Here is an 18,709-nt window from a genome sequence, read left to right as displayed (position 1 = left end):
GCCCTGAGGCTATACTCCTCCCGTGGGGAGTTATCCCATTCTCTGCTGCGCACACAACACAAGCCTCAGCGGTCTGCCTCGCAGCGGTGGTACTCCCTGACCGCAATCCACGGGTGGCACAGTCGGACATTTAACCTCAAAACCTAAGAAAGACTGCCACTGGTTTGACAAGCCTGAGCCACGGGACCGGGTCACCGCCACGGAGACTACAGACTCCAGAGACCCGGCACCGGGTATCCCACACACGTGTACACACGGCCCAGGGGGCGCGTCACATGCAGTACAGCATATTACAAACATAAGTCCCATTATTGGGGAGTGGGTTTCCCATAGTATTTGCTTATGCCTTGCAAGCAAAAGCTGCCAAAAATTAGGACGGAGCAACTTGCAATGCCCCTTACAAGAGCCATGCAGTACAGCATATTACAAACATAAGTCCCATTATTGGGGAGTGGGTCTCCCATAGTATTTGCTTATGCCTTGCAAGCAAAAGCTGCCAAAAATTAGGACGGAGCAACTTGCAATGCCCCTTACAAGAGCCATGCAGTACAGCATAGTACAAACAAAAGTCCCATTATTAGGGAGTGGGTCTCCCATAGTATTTGCTTATGTTTTCCAAGCAAAAGCTGCCAAAAATTAGGACGGAGCAACTTGCAATGCCCCTTACAAGAGCCATGAAGTACAGCATATTACAAACATAAGTCCCATTATTGGGGAGTGGGTCTCCCATAGTATTTGCTTATGCTTTCCAAGCAAAAGTTGCCAAAAATTAGGACGGAGCTACTTGCAATGCCCCTTACAAGAGCCATTCAGTACAGCATATTACAAACATAAGTCCCATTATTGGGGAGTGGGTGTCCCATAGTATTTGCTTATGCCTTGCAAGCAAAAGCTGCCAAAAATTAGGATGGAGCAACTTGCAATGCCCCTTACAAGAGCCATGCAGTACAGCATATTACAAACATAAGTCCCATTATTGGGGAGTGGGTCTCCCATAGTATTTGCTTATGCTTTGCAAGCAAAAGCTGCCAAAATTAGGACGGAGCAACTTGCAATGCCCCTTACAAGAGCCATGCAGTACAGCATATTACAAACATAAGTCCCATTATTGGGGAGTGGCTGTCCCATAGTATTTGCTTATGCCTTGCAAGCAAAAGCTGCCAAAAATAAGGACGGAGGAACTTGCAATGCTGGCACCCTGGTGGTATAGTGGTGATGGAGGCTGAGGATAAGGAGAAGAAGATAAAACAGCCGAAACGAGGAAGCGTATACCCATGTGTGGGTGTGAAGCGGTGCATGTGAATACACCTCCCGAAATAACACAGTGGATTTGACTTTATGTTACTCTGCTGTCATTTGGTGGTGATGAGAAGTCTGGCCCAATCCAGCCCTTGTTCATTTTGATAAGGGTCAGCTTGTCAGCATTGTCAGTTGACAGGCGAGTGCGCTTATCAGTTATAATTCCCCCAGCGGCACTAAAAACACGCTCCGATAACACGCTAGCGGCAGGGCAGGCCAGGACCTCCAAGGTGTACAGAACGAATTCATTCCAAGTGTCCAGCTTGGATACCCAATAATTAAAAGGCACAGAGGAATCACGGAGGATGCTGGTACGGTCGGCAAGGTACTCCCTCACAATCTTTTGAAACTTTCCACTCCTTGTGAGAGTACCCCGCGCCTTAGGACCTGTAAGCTGGGCGGGTGTCAGAAAACTGTCCCAGAACGTTGACAGTGTTCCCCTGCCTCTGCTGGATTGGAGTTGCATTTCTCTCGCCTGTACGCCTTGGTTGGGCAACAAACTGTGACCTCTGCCGCTAGCGTGTTCAGATGGGAATTTTTTTAAGAGTTCTGCAGCAAGGGCCTTCTGGTACTGCCCCATTTTTGTAGACCTCTCCACCTCAGGAATAAGAGAGTGAAAGTTCTCCTTGTAGCGGGGGTCTACAAGTGTCACCAACCAGTAATGACTGTCACCCAACATTTTGACAACGCGAGGGTCACGGTTAAGGCAGCATAACATAAAGTCAGCCATGCGTGCCAGACTGGTAACGGCAAGATTTCTGTGTCCTCACCAAGATGACGACTGACCATGCTCTCCTCCTCCTCTTCCTCCTCTCCCCTGTCCTCAGGCCACCCACGCTGAACCGACGGTATGACACTTGTGCAGGTACTACCGTCTACAACGCATGATAGCAGCTCCAGTTCTTCCTCCTCCTCCTCCTCCTCCTCTCCCTCATTGTCCCCCAATGCACTTTGGGATGAGATGAGGCTGGGCTGTGTGTAATCGCCCGCTACGGCTTCTTGATCCATCTCATCATACTCTGGCTGCAATGCCTCCTCTTTAATTCTCTGCAGAGAGCGTTGCAAAAGACAGACAAGTGGGATGCTGACACTAATGATGGCGTCATCGCCACTCACCATCTTGGTGGCCTCCTCAAAGTTTGTCAGGATGGTACATATGTCAGACATCCAGGTCCACTCCTGAGGTCTTATGTGTGGAGTCTGACCTGAATATCGATGGCCTTGTTGCAGCTGGTACTCCATAACTGCTCTCTTCTGCTCACAAATCCTTTGCAACATGTGGAGGGTAGAGTTCCAACGTGTTGGGACATCACACTCCAGTCGGTGTGCCGGAAACTGCAAACGCTGCTGCAAAACAGCAAGGGCGGCGGAAGCTGTAGCCGACTTGCGAAAATGAGCTGACAGGCGGCGTACTTTCACGAGCAGATCTGGCAACTCGGGGTACGATTTTAGAAACCGCTGAACCACGAGGTTAAGCACATGAGCCAGGCATGGTACGTGTGTAATCTCACCTCGCCTCAGAGCCGCCACCAGGTTACGGCCATTGTCACACACGACCATGCCGGGATGTAGGTTCAGCGGTCTCAGCCACAGATCTGCCTGCTCTTTCACAGCTGTCCACAACTCACAAGCAGTGTGAGGTTTATCACCTAAGCTTATGAGTTTCAGCACAGCCTGGGCAACTCTGACTGACATAGGGCCCGCAATCCTCGGTGTGGGGAGGATGTGTTCCGTCCCAAGGTCCGACTGGGTCCTGGCTTCCACTATGTTTACCCAGTGTGCCGTCAGAGAGATGTACCGTCCCTGGCCACAAGCACTTGTCCACGTGTCCGTTGTCAGGTGGACTCTCCCAGTAACTGCGTTGTTGAGGGCACGGCAGATGCTTTGGGACACGTGCTTGTGTAGTGCCGGGATGGCACACCGGGCAAAATAGTGTCGGCTGGGGACTGAGTACCGAGGGACGGCCACCGCCATAAGATTGCAGAAGGATTCCGTCTCCACCAGCCTAAAAGGCAGCATTTCCAATGCAAGCAGTCGTGAAATGTGCGAATTTAGGACTGTGGCCTATGGGGCGTTAGCTGCGAATTTCAGCTTTTGTTCAAATGTCAGGGATATGGACAATTGAACGCTGCGGTGGGACGTGGACGTGGACGTTGATGCTGTTTCTTGAGAAACTGCCATAACAAGTGAAGACTGAGAGAAGGGGGCATCTTTACATGCAGTATGGACAGGGGATTGCCTTGCACACACAACAGGGGGTTCTATTGCACGTGTGGCACCCCAGGGGTCTGGTTTTCCACAGTAATGTAATGTTATGTCTGAGAGCAGGTGGGAGGTCCTTTGGTCAGGGATCCTGTGCATGCCACACCTCCTGCCCAGTCTTGGGAGGGGAAGAACTTCCCCTGTATAAACCCTGGGCTGAGGCAGGGTTAGTCAGTCAAGGAGAGTAGAGACAAGAAACAGCAGAAGCAATACTACTACGAGTCAGGGGCTGGCAGCTGCAGAGCTCGCCCTGACTGAGAAGCTTTCTTACCGGACCCGGCATCCGAGGCTGTGGGGACTAACTCTTACCCAGCAGCAGAAGCCGACCGGCAGGGGATTTCAGGTCCTCAGGCCCAGAAACCCGAAGGCACGGTCACACGCGTGGGACCAGCACCGCCATCGTGGAGCGGAAGCCATTAGAAGGCCCCGAGTCACCGGCCATACGGGTGAGCACCACACGGTACACTCAGGGACGTGGGCTACTTATATCCGCTTCTAGCAAGGTAGCCAGAAGAGTACAGTCAGTTTGGGAGGCCTACAACTCCGCCTGGCCAGGGGAGATCCCATCTGCTCAAGGACTGACCAGGCCCCGTTCACTAGCAAGTACTCCGGGAGGGTCTATCGTTGTTACCAGTAAAGACCCTGAATTACACCGCACCGTCTCTGAGTGGTTCCTGCTACCCCCATCATCCACATCTGCTGCCCTGAGGCCATACCCCTCCCGTTGGGGGTTATACCATCTACGCTGCACCATCCATCCACCGGCCTCAGCGGACTGTCCTGCAGCGGCAGCTCCATAGCTGCATTCAACGGGTGGCGTAGTCGTTCTACATCTACCGCTGTTACATCGCCGCTCAGTTTGACTCCCTGGGCACGGACCGGGTCACCGCCACGAGACTACAACCCTCAAGAGATCCGGCTCCGGGTAAGCTCCCGCGTGCGCAACGCAGCGCGACACAGGCCCAGTGGCGCGTCAACTTTGGCGTAGTCGGCAGGATTTCGTGCCCGCAACCACCGGGTACTGCGTGCCTGAAAAAGAGACTTTTCAAACTTACCTGTGGTGAAGATTCCCGCCATCTGTGAAGATTCCCGCCATCCGTGGAGTTTTCCCGCCATCCGGCGCCATCTTCTGCCTTCTTCCCGCCATCCGAGGAGTTTTCCCGCCATCCGGCTCCATCTTCTGCCTTCTTCCCGCCATCCGAGGAGTTTTCCCGCCATCCGGCGCCATCTTGGAGACGCCGCGCGGGAAGAAGAGGGGCGTGGACTCCGAAAGCGCGCGAGAACTGAAGCCCCGCCTCACGTCCGGACGTTGCGTAAGGTCCTGGAAGGAGCCCAGCAGACGCCGACGTCACAGGAGCACGACGGAAGGTCCTCAACCCTGACGATCCACTGCGGAGCCGCGGCCTACGGAACAGGATCATCGCAAGGTAGGCCACGGTCCACTAGGGGGGAGGAAGATGTCGGATACGGAGGAGAGCTTCACTGCCTCAACCCCCGCCAGCGCTACCGCTGCTGCAGTTATGCCCTTCACCATGCCCTATATCCCGGGAGCAGCTTGGCTACCCCAGTACTCAGGGGAGTCACATACCCTGCATGACTTTAGAGAAAAGCTGGATAGCCTCTTCCAGGTGTACCCCCTCACAGAAGAGCAAAAAGTGAGCATCCTGGTGGCCCAACTAACCGGGGCAGCCAAAAGGGAAGTAAAATCCTGGCCACCTGGGAGGAAGACTGTCGCAGGGATACTAACCCGGCTGAAGGACACCTTTGATACCCGCACCTCAGCCGAGATTAAGCTTAGATTCTACGGGTGCAAGCAGCGAGCGCATGAGAGTATAAGGGACTATGCACTAAACCTACAAGAGGCCCTGAGGGCCATTAAGCAGACCGACCCTGATGGAGTGGGAAACGAGGACAGGCTGTTGACCGAACAGTTTATAGAGGGACTGTATTGTAATACCCACCGAACCCAGTTGCGGGCAATGGCCTTACAGGATCCCCATCTGGGCTTTGCACAGTTCAAGGACAGAGCCATCCGGGTGCTCCGAGAACCGGCACCGGGTGGCGTTGTGACCCACAAGCGCCCTGCTATCACTTACCACCAGGAGGCAGCGCCCTTGTCGGCAGGGCCTGTGGGAGCTGATGCGCAGGCTTTGGACAATGACCCGGCTCCAGACCTACACCATCAGGTCCAATAGCTAGCTAAGAGCGTTGCTGCGCTAACCCGAACTGTGCAGTCTTTACAGGCTTCCACCCCAGGGAAGATCCAGCTGGCATCCGGACCGGAGGACATCCCGTGGCGTCGACCAAGGAGGACCCCACCGGCCAGAGGAAGACCCAGTGACCGATACAGCGAGGACGGACGACCCATCTGCCGCCGCTGCAATCAACCTGGACATATGGCAAGGTACTGTTCTTTAAACGGGCACAACCTGGGGTAGAGGGCCAACCCCCAGGAAAAAGATCACCAGGCCCATCGAACTGGCGCGACAGATATGTGGGAGGACGTCCAGTCTTGCCTGTGGTACTGGATGGCATTCCCATGAGTGCCCTACTGGACACCGGGTCACAGGTCACCACCATCCCGTACGTGCTCTTTAAGCAGTACTGGAATGACTCGGATATTACCCGCTACCCTGACGACGACTTGAGTATCATCGCCAGCAATGGCCAGCCCGTGCCACAGATCGGATTTAAAGAGGTGACCATCAAAATCGGTAGAGTCGAACTGGCAGCACAGGGACTGATCATTGTAGATATTGACAAACATGAGAGTCACCCAAAAATAACTCTAGGAACTAATGTAATTGAAAATTGTCTTGCAGAGGTGATTTTGATTTTACAGCAGGTTGCCAAGAACGCCAGCTCCGGCGAGCAGCGGGTGCTCCAGAAAGAGATCCGGGCACTGATGCGACGGCAACAGGTGGAACTCTCCGGCGGTGAGATTGGTAGCGTAAGAATGTGTGACCCTTTTCCTATTGCCATGCCCCCAAGAAGTGAAATGATGATTTGGTGCCCGGCAGCTATTGGTCTGATAGGTAGAGATTACCAGGCAATGGTAGAACCAGTTTACTCGGACAGTAGGCCCACCATTTTGACAGCACGGGGGGTGGTTGATGTACGCCATGGGAGGGTGCCCGTTCGCATAATAAATATCGGGGAGAGGGAAGTGTACCTGCCCCGGTATGCCACGCTAGCCAAATTATATACCATTAACCAAAATTCTATACAATCTGTGGAACCCTTGCCTCCATCTCACCCGGAGGAAGGTAACGGCTCTAAGAAAAACATGGAGGACTGGTGTCAGCAACTACATCTGGGTACTGACTCCACTCCCGCACACCAGAAACAAGGAGTCTATCGGGTGGTTCAGGAGTACGAGAGAGTGTTCAGTAAACACCCGTTAGACTTCGGGCGAGTCAAGGGGGTAGAACACCACATCCCCACGGGAGACCATCCTCCTATAAAAGAGAGGTATCGACCCGTACCCCCTGCCCACTACCAACACGCCAAGGGGATGCTTAGAGACATGAAGGAGGCTGGGGTGATCAGGGATAGCTGTAGCCCCTGGGCAGCTCCACTAGTCTTAGTCCGAAAGAAAGACAACACCATGAGGATGTGTGTAGATTACCGGAAAATCAATCGTATCACACACAAGGATGCGTACCCCTTACCAAGGATAGAGGAGTCATTGGCTGCTTTAAGATCTGCTAACTTCTTCTCTACCTTAGATCTCACTAGCGGGTACTGGCAGGTTCCTGTAGCAGAGGCGGACCGGGAGAAGACCGCATTCACCACCCCGATGGGACTTAGCGAGTTCACCTGCATGCCGTTCGGACTCTGCAACGCACCGGGAACCTTCCAACGACTAATGGAGTGTTGTCTGGGCCACAGAAACTTCGAGACGGTCCTGTTGTACCTGGACGATGTCATCGTATATTCCAAGACGTATGAGGACCACCTGAAACACCTGGCGGAAGTGTTCGAAGCTCTGGCGAGTTACGACCTAAAGGTGAAACCCTCCAAGTGTCACCTCCTGAAACCAAAGGTGCAGTACCTGGGACACGTGGTGAGCGCTGACGGAGTGGCTCCCGACCCTGATAAGATCACCGCAATTAAGGAATGGCCAAGCCCCTCCAGCGTAAAAGAAGTGCGGCAGTTCCTCGGGTTGGTAGGCTACTACCGAAGGTTTATTCCCGGTTTCACCAAAAAGGCAGCACCTATGCAGGACCTCCTGATAGGCCAGTCCCGGAAGGCCAAGAACCAGAAGCCGCCCTTCAAATGGGAGGAGCTGGAAGAAGAGTCCTTCCGCCAGCTGAAGATGGCCCTCACGGGGGACGAAATCCTGGCGTACCCGGATTATAGCCAGCCCTTTATCCTCTACACCGACGCCAGTAACATCGGGCTAGGAGCCGTACTGTCCCAGATCCAGCAGGGGAAGGAACGAGTAATCGCCTACGCCAGCCGAAAACTGCGACCCACCGAAAGGAACCCCGAGAATTACAGCTCATTTAAGCTAGAGTTCCTGGCCGTAGTATGGGCAGTCACCGAGCGCTTTAAGCATTACCTCGCTTCTTCCCGGTTCACCGTGTACACGGATAACAACCCGTTGACACACCTGGACACGGCAAGACTCGGTGCCCTGGAGCAGAGGTGGATGGCCCGTCTGTCCAACTACGAGTTCACAATCAAATACCGGGCAGGACGCTCCAATACCAACGCGGACGCCCTGTCCAGGATGCCCAACCTGCCGGACGGAGGAGAAGATCCGGAGGGACTGGAAGAAGTTGAACTCCCTGCATTCCACCGTCATGGGACTATCCAGTATTCCCACCGGGTAAGGAGTAAGCAGGCTGCTACGTTGAACCCCTTACCCCACTACAACTGGGCGGAAACGCAAGACAGCGACCCTGCCGTTCGACTGGTGAAGGAGATGCTGACTCGGCCGGAGGCTCGCCTTGAACCAGACGCTCCGGAGGAAGCCAAACAACTATGGGCAGAGAAGAGTCGACTGTTCCTTTACAAAGGGAAGTTGTGCCGCAGAATGGTTAACTCCCGGACGCATGAATTACTCTGGCAAGTAGTGGTGCCACGAAGAGACGCAGCCATGGTGATGGAGGCATACCACGACGGAGCTGGACACTTCGGGTGGAAGAAGCTGGAGTTCCTGCTGCGCGAGCGGTTCCACTGGGTAGGCATGAGGGGAACCATCGAGAAGTGGTGCAGAGACTGTGGCCCGTGCAACCTGAGAAGGAAGGACCGTGCCAGCCAGAAGACTCCCCTGCAGTCCATCGTCACCCGGCAACCGTTGGAACTGGTAGCCTTGGATCATGTAAAACTGACCCCAAGCAGAAGTGGCTACGTCTACGCGTTAACCATCGTGGATCATTACTCCCGGTTTCTGGTTGTCGTCCCCGTCAAGGACTTAACGGCTCAAACAGCAGCTAGAGCCTTCCAGCAGCACTTTTGCCGTCCACACGGGTACCCGGACCAAGTGCTGACGGACCAGGGACCTGCCTTTGAAGCGGAGGTCTTCCAGGAATTCTGCAATCTGTATGGCTGCCGGAAGATAAGGACGACACCCTACCATCCGCAAACGAATGGACTTTGTGAGAAAATGAACCAGGTGGTAATGGATCTTCTAAAAACGTTGCCCCTGGAAGAACGCAGTCTGTGGCCTGAGAAGTTGCCCGATCTGGTGGACCTATACAACCACATCCCGGTAGGTTCCACCAACTGTACCCCGGCTTACCTAATGAGGGCAAGACCTGGTAAGTTACCTGTTGACCTGGAAATGGGAGTCCTGACACCCGAGGACACTTCACCAGAAACAGACTGGGACACAGAGAGGCAGCAGCAGTACCGGAGAGTACAGGAGAGCGTGGAGCGAAGTCTCTGTCAGGCTAGGGAAAGACAAGAGAAAACTTACAACCAGTATGCTCCCGCTGTTCCCCTGGTACCCGGAGAGCAGGTCTTGAAGAGGAAGAGACGGCTCCACAAGTTGGATGACCAGTGGGAGAAGGGCCCGTACACCGTACTGCCCTCAAGCCACGAGAACCCGAAGGTTTGTACCATCAGTAAAGACGGAGGGGAAACCACAGCCATTGTATCCCGGGACCACCTGAAGAAGTGTCCCGAACAACTGAGGAACCCTGAAGAGGAACAAGAAGACCATCGACCCGTAGAGGAAAGGGAAGATATGGTTAGTACTGTGCTCGGGGACTTCCCTCGGTCTTGGACTCAAGTCAATGGTGCAGTTGTGGTACCCGTACTCACCTTCCTCCAACCAGCATCCTAAGCACCTACGGAGCAACAGGTAGAGCTGGAAGAACAGCCGGTCCAGGAGGCAGAAGACTCCACACAAGCAGAACAGGAGGATCAACCCTCTGCTTATAGTGAGCCTGCCGTACCCCTAGTGAGACAAAGAGCCGGTAGACAGCTGCCCAGTTTACCCTTGACAGCTCCTACACCCTGTAGTTCAGGGCCAGACAGTCAGCTCCGTAGGTCCACTAGGGCCACTAGAGGCCAGTTACCCGCACGCTGGAGGATTTGAAGTGTATAAATTGTTTTATTTATGTTTATCTGTGTATTGTTGCTTGTGTATAATTTTGTGTTTCCAGTTATTTTTAGGAATCCTTGGTGGATTTACCGGGAATCCTTGTACATAGTTGGAGCGTAACCCAGGATGGACTAGAGACTGTTAAGGACTCGGGGTAGGACAGACCCCTACCTGGTTACGTCTCCCTGTTTTGGTGAAATGGACACCTTGCTTTCTTCAAAGACTACACCCGGTTACGGACATGCCGTGACCACCTTTATGTGTTTCTTCTTATTGTACTATTATTGTTGTTATATCTTGTTATGTTTTTCCTAAAATATGTTTAGTCCCGGAGTACTAAATTTCACTAGGGGGGAATGTGGCACCCCAGGGGTCTGGTTTTCCACAGTAATGTAATGTTATGTCTGAGAGCAGGTGGGAGGTCCTTTGGTCAGGGATCCTGTGCATGCCACACCTCCTGCCCAGTCTTGGGAGGGGAAGAACTTCCCCTGTATAAACCCTGGGCTGAGGCAGGGTTAGTCAGTCAAGGAGAGTAGAGACAAGAAACAGCAGAAGCAATACTACTACGAGTCAGGGGCTGGCAGCTGCAGAGCTCGCCCTGACTGAGAAGCTTTCTTACCGGACCCGGCGTCCGAGGCTGTGGGGACTAACTCTTACCCAGCAGCAGAAGCCGACCGGCAGGGGATTATAGGTCCTCAGGCCCAGAAACCCGAAGGCACGGTCACACGCGTGGGACCAGCACCGCCATCGTGGAGCGGAAGCCATTAGAAGGCCCCGAGTCACCGGCCATACGGGTGAGCACCACACGGTACACTCAGGGACGTGGGCTACTTATATCCGCTTCTAGCAAGGTAGCCAGAAGAGTACAGTCAGTTTGGGAGGCCTACAACTCCGCCTGGCCAGGGGAGATCCCATCTGCTCAAGGACTGACCAGGCCCCGTTCACTAGCAAGTACTCCGGGAGGGTCTATCGTTGTTACCAGTAAAGACCCTGAATTACACCGCACCGTCTCTGAGTGGTTCCTGCTACCCCCATCATCCACATCTGCTGCCCTGAGGCCATACCCCTCCCGTTGGGGGTTATACCATCTACGCTGCACCATCCATCCACCGGCCTCAGCGGACTGTCCTGCAGCGGCAGCTCCATAGCTGCATTCAATGGGTGGCGTAGTCGTCCTACATCTACCGCTGTTACATCGCCGCTCAGTTTGACTCCCTGGGCACGGACCGGGTCACCGCCACGAGACTACAACCCTCAAGAGATCCGGCTCCGGGTAAGCTCCCGCGTGCGCAACGCAGCGCGACACAGGCCCAGGGGCGCGTCACACGCACAACAGTGGAAGAAGCAGTGGTGACAACCGCTGACACTGGTCGTGGACCCTGGGTTTCGCCCCACAAAGTCGGGTGCTTTGCTGCCATGTGCCTGATCATGCTGGTGGTGGTCAGGCTGGTAGTTTTGTCACCCCTGCTGATGCTGGCATGGCAGGTGGAACATATGGCCTTTTTGGGGTTATCAGCAGAGTCTTTAAAAAAATTCCAGACTCTGGAAGACCTACCGCTTGTACTGGCAACGTCCTTCGTGTTGGTGTTACGGGGAACGGTTGCCTGCCTTCTGTCTGCGGCCACCACACTGCTTCTTCCTGCCTGTTGGGGTACTCTGCCTCCCTCCCCCTGTGTGCTGCTGGCCTCACTCTGCTTGTCCTCCTTCCACGTTGGGTCAGTTACTAGATCATCCACCACCTCCTCCTCTTCCACTTGCGCACCACGATCCTCCTCCTCACTTCTTGGCAATTGTGTCTCGTCATCGTCCACCTCTTGTGACAGATTTCCAACGTCGACTTCCTGTGGCCGTGGCTGTTCAAATATTTGGGCATCGCAACATGGGATCTCCTCTTCCACCACTTCAAGCGTATCAGGCAAGGGGCCCAAATATGGAAATGGACCAGTGAACAGCTCTTCAGAGTGTCCAAGTGTGGGATCACTTGCTGTCTGACGACACTCGGCATGGTGGGAGGAAGGATCATCAGGGTGAGGAGGAGTATGCGGTCGAGACTCACGGCTACTAAGAGTTGACCATGTGGAAGACAGACCGGAGGTGGTGGTGCCCAGGTAACTGGAAAAATTATCTGCTATCCAATTAATAACCTGTTCACACTGATCAGTTATCAATACTGGTGTTGTTCTGTGCTTCTCTAGTAATTCGGTCAAGAAGTGGGAGCGAGAAGATGTAGCTGTTGGTTGTGGCACATTTTCACCTTGGCCACGGCCCCGTCCTCTGCACGAACCATCACCAGAACGTCCACTTCCACGTCCCTTGCCACGCGCCTTGCCCATTGTAAATGAAGTAAAATAGCTTACACTTGCACTATCAATGGAAAAAGGGTAATATAGAGTAGATTAGAACCGTGGAAGAGGAAAACCACAGTTATTGTTTACTGGGGTATACCACACCTTTTTAAATAGAGATATTTGCGGCTGAACAGTGAGCGACACACTCAAACTGCTTTTTTTTTAGATACCAAAGGCCCAAAACTGGATAGTACAGCGATTTGACCCGTGGAACTGCGAAACCACACTGGGATGTCGGGCCTACACAAGACTATTTTCAACAGATATATTTTTGTGTCACAACAGTCAGGAGACACTACTGTTTTTCTTTACGAAAAAACTACCAAAAGCTGAATAATAGAGGTTTTTTACCGTGGGATGGCAAAACCACAGTTATTGTTTACTGGGGTATACAACACTTTTTAAATAGAGATATTTGCGGCTGAACAGTGAGCGACACACTCAAACTGATTTATTTTTAGATACCAAAGGCCCAAAACTGGATAGTACAGCGATTTGACCCGTGGAACTGCGAAACCACACTGGGATGTCGGGCCTACACAAGACTATTTTCAACAGATATATTTTTGTGTCACAACAGTCAGGAGACACTACTGTTTTTCTTTATGGAAAAAACTACCAAAATCTGAATAATAGAGATTTTTACCGTGGGATTGCAAAACCACAGTTATTGTTTACTGGGGTATACCACACTTTTTTAAATAGAGATATTTGCGGCTGAACAGTGAGCGACACACTCAAACTGCTTTTTTTTTAGATACCAAAAGCCCAAAACTGGATAGTACAGCGATTTGACCCGTGGAACTGCGAAACCACACTGGGATGTCGGGCCTACACAAGACTATTTTCAACAGATATATTTTTGTGTCACAATAGTCAGGAGACACTACTGTTTTTCTTTACGGAAAAAACTACCAAAAGCTGAATAATAGAGATTTTTTACCATGGGATGGCAAAACCACAGTTATTGTTTACTGGGGTATACCACACTTTTTTAAATAGAGATATTTGCGGCTGAACAGTGAGCGACACACTCAAACTGCTTTTTTTTTAGATACCAAAGGCCCAAAACTGGATAGTACAGCGATTTGACCCGTGGAACTGCGAAACCACACTGGGATGTTGGGCCTACACAAGACTATTTTCAACTGATATATTTTTGTGTCACAACAGTCAGGAGACACTACTGTTTTTCTTTACGGAAAATATACCAAAAGCTGAATAATAGAGATTTTTTACCGTGGGATGGCAAAACCACAGTTATTGTTTACTGGGGTATACCACACTTTTTTAAATAGAGATATTTGCGGCTGAACAGTGAGCGACACACTCAAACTGCTTTTTTTTTAGATACCAAAGGCCCAAAACTAGATAGTACAGCGATTTGACCAGTGGAACTGCGAAACCACACTGGGATGTCGGGCCTACACAAGACTATTTTCAACAGATATATTTTTGTGTCACAATAGTCAGGGGACACTACTGTTTTTCTTTACGGAAAAAACTACCAAAAGCTGAATAATAGAGATTTTTTACCGTGGGATGGCAAAACCACAGTTATTGTTTACTGGGGTATACCACACTTTTTTAAATAGAGATATTTGCGGCTGAACAGTGAGCGACACTCTCAAACTGCTTTTTTTTTAGATACCAAAGGCCCAAAACTGGATAGTACAGCGATTTGACCCATGGTACTGCGAAACCACACTGGGATGTCGGGCCTACACAAGACTATTTTCAACAGATATATTTTTGTGTCACAATAGTCAGGAGACACTACTGTTTTTCTTTGCGGAAAAAACTACCAAAAGCTGAATAATAGAGATTTTTTACCATGGGATGGCAAAACCACAGTTATTGTTTACTGGGGTATACCACACTTTTTTAAATAGAGATATTTGCGGCTGAACAGTGAGCGACACACTCAAACTGCTTTTTTTTTAGATACCAAAGGCCTGAAACTGGATAGTACAGCGATTTGACCCGTGGAACTGCGAAACCACACTGGGATGTCGGGCCTAGACAAGACTATTTTCAACAGATATATTTTTGTGTCACAACAGTCAGGAGACACTACTGTTTTTCTTTACGGAAAATATACCAAAAGCTGAATAATAGAGATTTTTTACCGTGGGATGGCAAAACCACAGTTATTGTTTACTGGGGTATACCACACTTTTTTAAATAGAGATATTTGCGGCTGAACAGTGAGCGAAACACTCAAACTGCTTTTTTTTTAGATACCAAAGGCCCAAAACTGGATAGTACAGCGATTTGACCCGTGGAACTGCGAAACCACACTGGGATGTCGGGCCTACACAAGACTATTTTCAACAGATATATTTTTGTGTCACAACAGTCAGGAGACACTACTGTTTTTCTTTACGGAAAATATACCAAAACCTGAATAATAGAGATTTTTTACAGTGGGATGGCAAAAACACAGTTATTGTTTACAGGGGTATACCACACGTTTTTAAATAGAGATATTTGCGGCTGAACAGTGAGTGACACACTCAAACTGCTTTTTTTTAGATACCAAAGGCCCAAAACTGGATAGTACAGCGATTTGACCTGTGGAACTGTGAAACCACACTGGGATGTCAGGCCTACACAAGACTATTTTCAACAGATATATTTTTGTGTCACAACAGTCAGGAGACACTACTGTTTTTCTTTACGGAAAATATACCAAAAGCTGAATAATAGAGATTTTTTACCGTGGGATGGCAAAACCACAGTTATTGTTTACTGGGGTATACCACACTTTTTTAAATAGAGATATTTGCGGCTGAACAGTGAGCGACACACTCAAACTGCTTTTTTTTTTAGATACCAAAGGCCCAAAACTGGATAGTACAGCGATTTGACCCGTGGAACTGCGAAACCACACTAGGATGTCGGGCCTACACAAGACTATTTTCAACAGATATATTTTTGTGTCACAACAGTCAGGAGACACTACTGTTTTTCTTTACGGAAAAAACTACCAAAAGCTGAATAATAGAGATTTTTTACCATGGGATGGCAAAACCACAGTTATTGTTTACTGGGGTATACCACACTTTTTTAAATAGAGATATTTGCGGCTGATCAGTGAGCAACACACTGAAACTGCTTTTTTTTTAGATACCAAAGGCCCAAAACTGGATAGTACAGCGATTTGACCCATGGAACTGCGAAACCACACTGGGATGTCGGGCCTACACAAGACTATTTTCAACAGATATATTTTTGTGTCACAACAGTCAGGAGACACTACTGTTTTTCTTTATGGAAAATATACCAAAACCTGAATAATAGAGATTTTTTACCGTGGGATGGCAGAACCACAGTTATTGTTTACTGGGGTATACCAGTAGATTTGCGGCTGAACAGTGAGCGACACACTCATACTGTTTTTTTTTTAGATACAAATGGCCCAAAATGGATAATACAGAGGTTTGAACAATAGGAAGTGCAAAACAACTCTTCTGTTTCTCTAGCCTACACCAGACTATTGTCAACAGTTATATTTGTGTCTGAAAAATCAGAGACACGCTTTTTTTTTGGGGGGGGGGGGGGGGACACACCAAAAGGTTAATAAGACGGGTATTTGTACAGTGTGAAGGAGGAAAAAAAAAGGAGGATTTAGATGAAAAAAAAAGGATTTTTCCTGGCCCCCGACACCTGGTGCTAAGTCCAGCAATTTCAGCAACAGGAGCACACAGGACTGTAATGCAGCGTTTGCTGGCATAACCACTGTGTCTCCTATACAGCCTGCCTGCCTGGTATCTGGGATGGATATTAGTCCTGAAAAGGACTGTTTGTTTGTTCTGGCAGCCTTTTCAGACCCTACACTAACTATTTAGCAGTTTATATCTCTCCCTAAATCAGCAGCGCTGTCCCTACACTGTCTAATCCGGAGCGACTGTGTCCAAGATGGCGGCGCCTGGTTTTAAATACTCGAGGTGACGCTGTGCGGCCAGCCAATCACTGTAATGCCCACAACCAACATGGCTGCAGCATTACAGTGACTGGCTGGTAATACCTGCATGTTCATTGGCTCTGTAAAGAGCGCCAAACATGCAGGGCGGAGACCCGAGCTCCCGCCCGAGTAACCCGGAAATGCTTGGTGCTCGCCGAACATCCCGAGTAGCGTGATGCTCGGGCGAGTACCGAGCAGTGTCGAGCATGTTCGCTCAACACTAATAAACACCCTTTAAAAAAATTATGTGGGTGTTGCATCACGGACCACGGTCACCCTGGTGATATGGTGGTGGAGGATGAGGAGAAGGAGGAGGGCAAGAACAAATATCCAAAAGCAGGAAGCGTATACCCATGTGTGGGTGTGAAAAGGTGCATGGGAATACACCTCCCAAGAAAAAACACTGGATTTGAGTTTATGTTACGCTGCTATCTCTCGGTGTTGTTGAGAAGTCTGGCCCAATCCAGCCCTTGTTCATTTTTATAAGAGTCAGCCTGTCAGCATTTTCAGTTGACAGGTAGATGCGCTTATCAGTTATAATTCCACCAGCGGCACTAAAAACCCACTCTGATAAAATGCTGGCGGCAGGGCAGGCCAAGACCTCCAAGGCATAGAGAGCCAGTTCATTCCACGTATCCAGCTTGGATACCCAATAATTATAAGGCACAACGGAATCACGGAGGACGTTGGTATGGTCGGCAAGGTACTCCCTCAGCATCTTCCCAAACTTTGCACTCCTTGTGAGAGTACCCCGTGCCTCAGGGCCTGTGCGATGGTAGGGTCTGAGAAAACTCTCCCAGAACTTTGACAGTGTTCCCCTGCCTCTGCTGGATTGAAGTTGTCTCTCTCTCGCCTGTACTCCTTGGTTGTCCAATGAAGTGTGCCCTCTGCCGCCAGCATTTTCAGATGGGAATTTTTTTAATAGTTCCGCAACAAGGGCCTTCTGGTACTGCCCCATTTTTGTACACCTGTCCGCCTCAGGAATAAGAGATAGAAAGTTCTTGTTGCGTGGGTCTAGAAGTGTCACCAACCAGTAATAACTGTCACCCAAAATTTTGAGAATGCGAGGGTCATGGGAAAGGCAGCGTAACATAAACTCAGCCATTCGTGCCAGACTAGTAACAGGCAAGACTTCCGTGTCCTCAACAAGAGGCTGACTGACAATGCTCTCCTCCTCCTCCTCCTCTCTGTCCTCTGGCCTTCCACGCTGAACAGTCAGTATGACAGCTGTGCAGGTAGTACTGTCTACAGTGCATGAAACTAGCTCCTGTCCTTCCTCCTCCTCTCCCTCATTTTCACCCAGTCCACGTTGGGATGAGATGAGGCTTGGCTGTGTGTAATCACCCTGTATGGTTCCTTGCTCCATCTCATCGTGCTCCGCCTGCAATGCATCCTCTTTGATTTTGAGCAGAGAGCATTTCAGAAGACAGAGAAGCGGGATGGTGATGCTAATTATGGCGTCATCGCCGCTCACCATCTTGGTGGAGTCCTCAAAGTTTTGGAGGATGGTACATATGTCTGACAACCATGTCCACTCCTGAGGTCTTATGTGTGGAGTCTGAACTGAATACCGATGGCCTTGTTGATGCTGGTACTCAACAACTGCCCTCTTCTGCTCACAAATCCTTCCCAACATCTGCAGTGTAGAGTTCCAATGCGTGGGGACATCACACTCCAGTCTGTGAGCCGGAAGCTGCAAACGCTGCTGAAGCACGGCAAGGGCGGCGGAAGCTGTAGCTGACTTTCTAAAATGGGCACACAGGTGGCGTACTTTAACAAGCTGATCCGGCAGCTCCGGGTAGGATTTGGGAAACCGTTGAACCATGAGGTTAAGCACATGGGCCAGGCATGGTATGTGTGTGAGCTCGCCTCGCCTCAGAGCTGCCTCCAGGTTCCGGCCATTGTCACACATGACCATGCCTGGCTATAGGTTCAGCGGTGTGAGCCACAGATCTGCCTCCTCTTTCAGAGCTGTCCACAACTCTTCAGTATTGTGCGGTTTTTCAGCTAAGCATATTAGCTTCAGCACAGCCTGTTGCCGCTTGGCCGAGGCAGTGCTGCAGTTCTTCCAGCTTGTGACTGATGTGGTCATTTCGGAGATGGAGGCTAAAGAGGAGGAGGAGGTTAAGGAGGATGAGGTGTAGGAGTTGTAGACCGTGGGGGCAACCCTGATTGACCTAGGGCCCGCAATCCTTGGTGTCGGGAGGACGTGTTCCGTCCCAAGGTCCGAATGGGTCCCGGCTTCCACTATTTTAACCCAGTGTGCCGTCAGCGAGA

Source organism: Phyllobates terribilis, unplaced genomic scaffold, assembly GCF_046119375.1.
Source record: "Phyllobates terribilis strain yellow unplaced genomic scaffold, ASM4611937v1 Scaffold_1__5_contigs__length_1240528914, whole genome shotgun sequence".
Lineage (NCBI taxonomy): Eukaryota > Metazoa > Chordata > Amphibia > Anura > Dendrobatidae > Phyllobates > Phyllobates terribilis.
The sequence above is the reverse complement of the archived record's forward strand: the minus strand, read 5'-3'. Positions refer to the sequence as shown.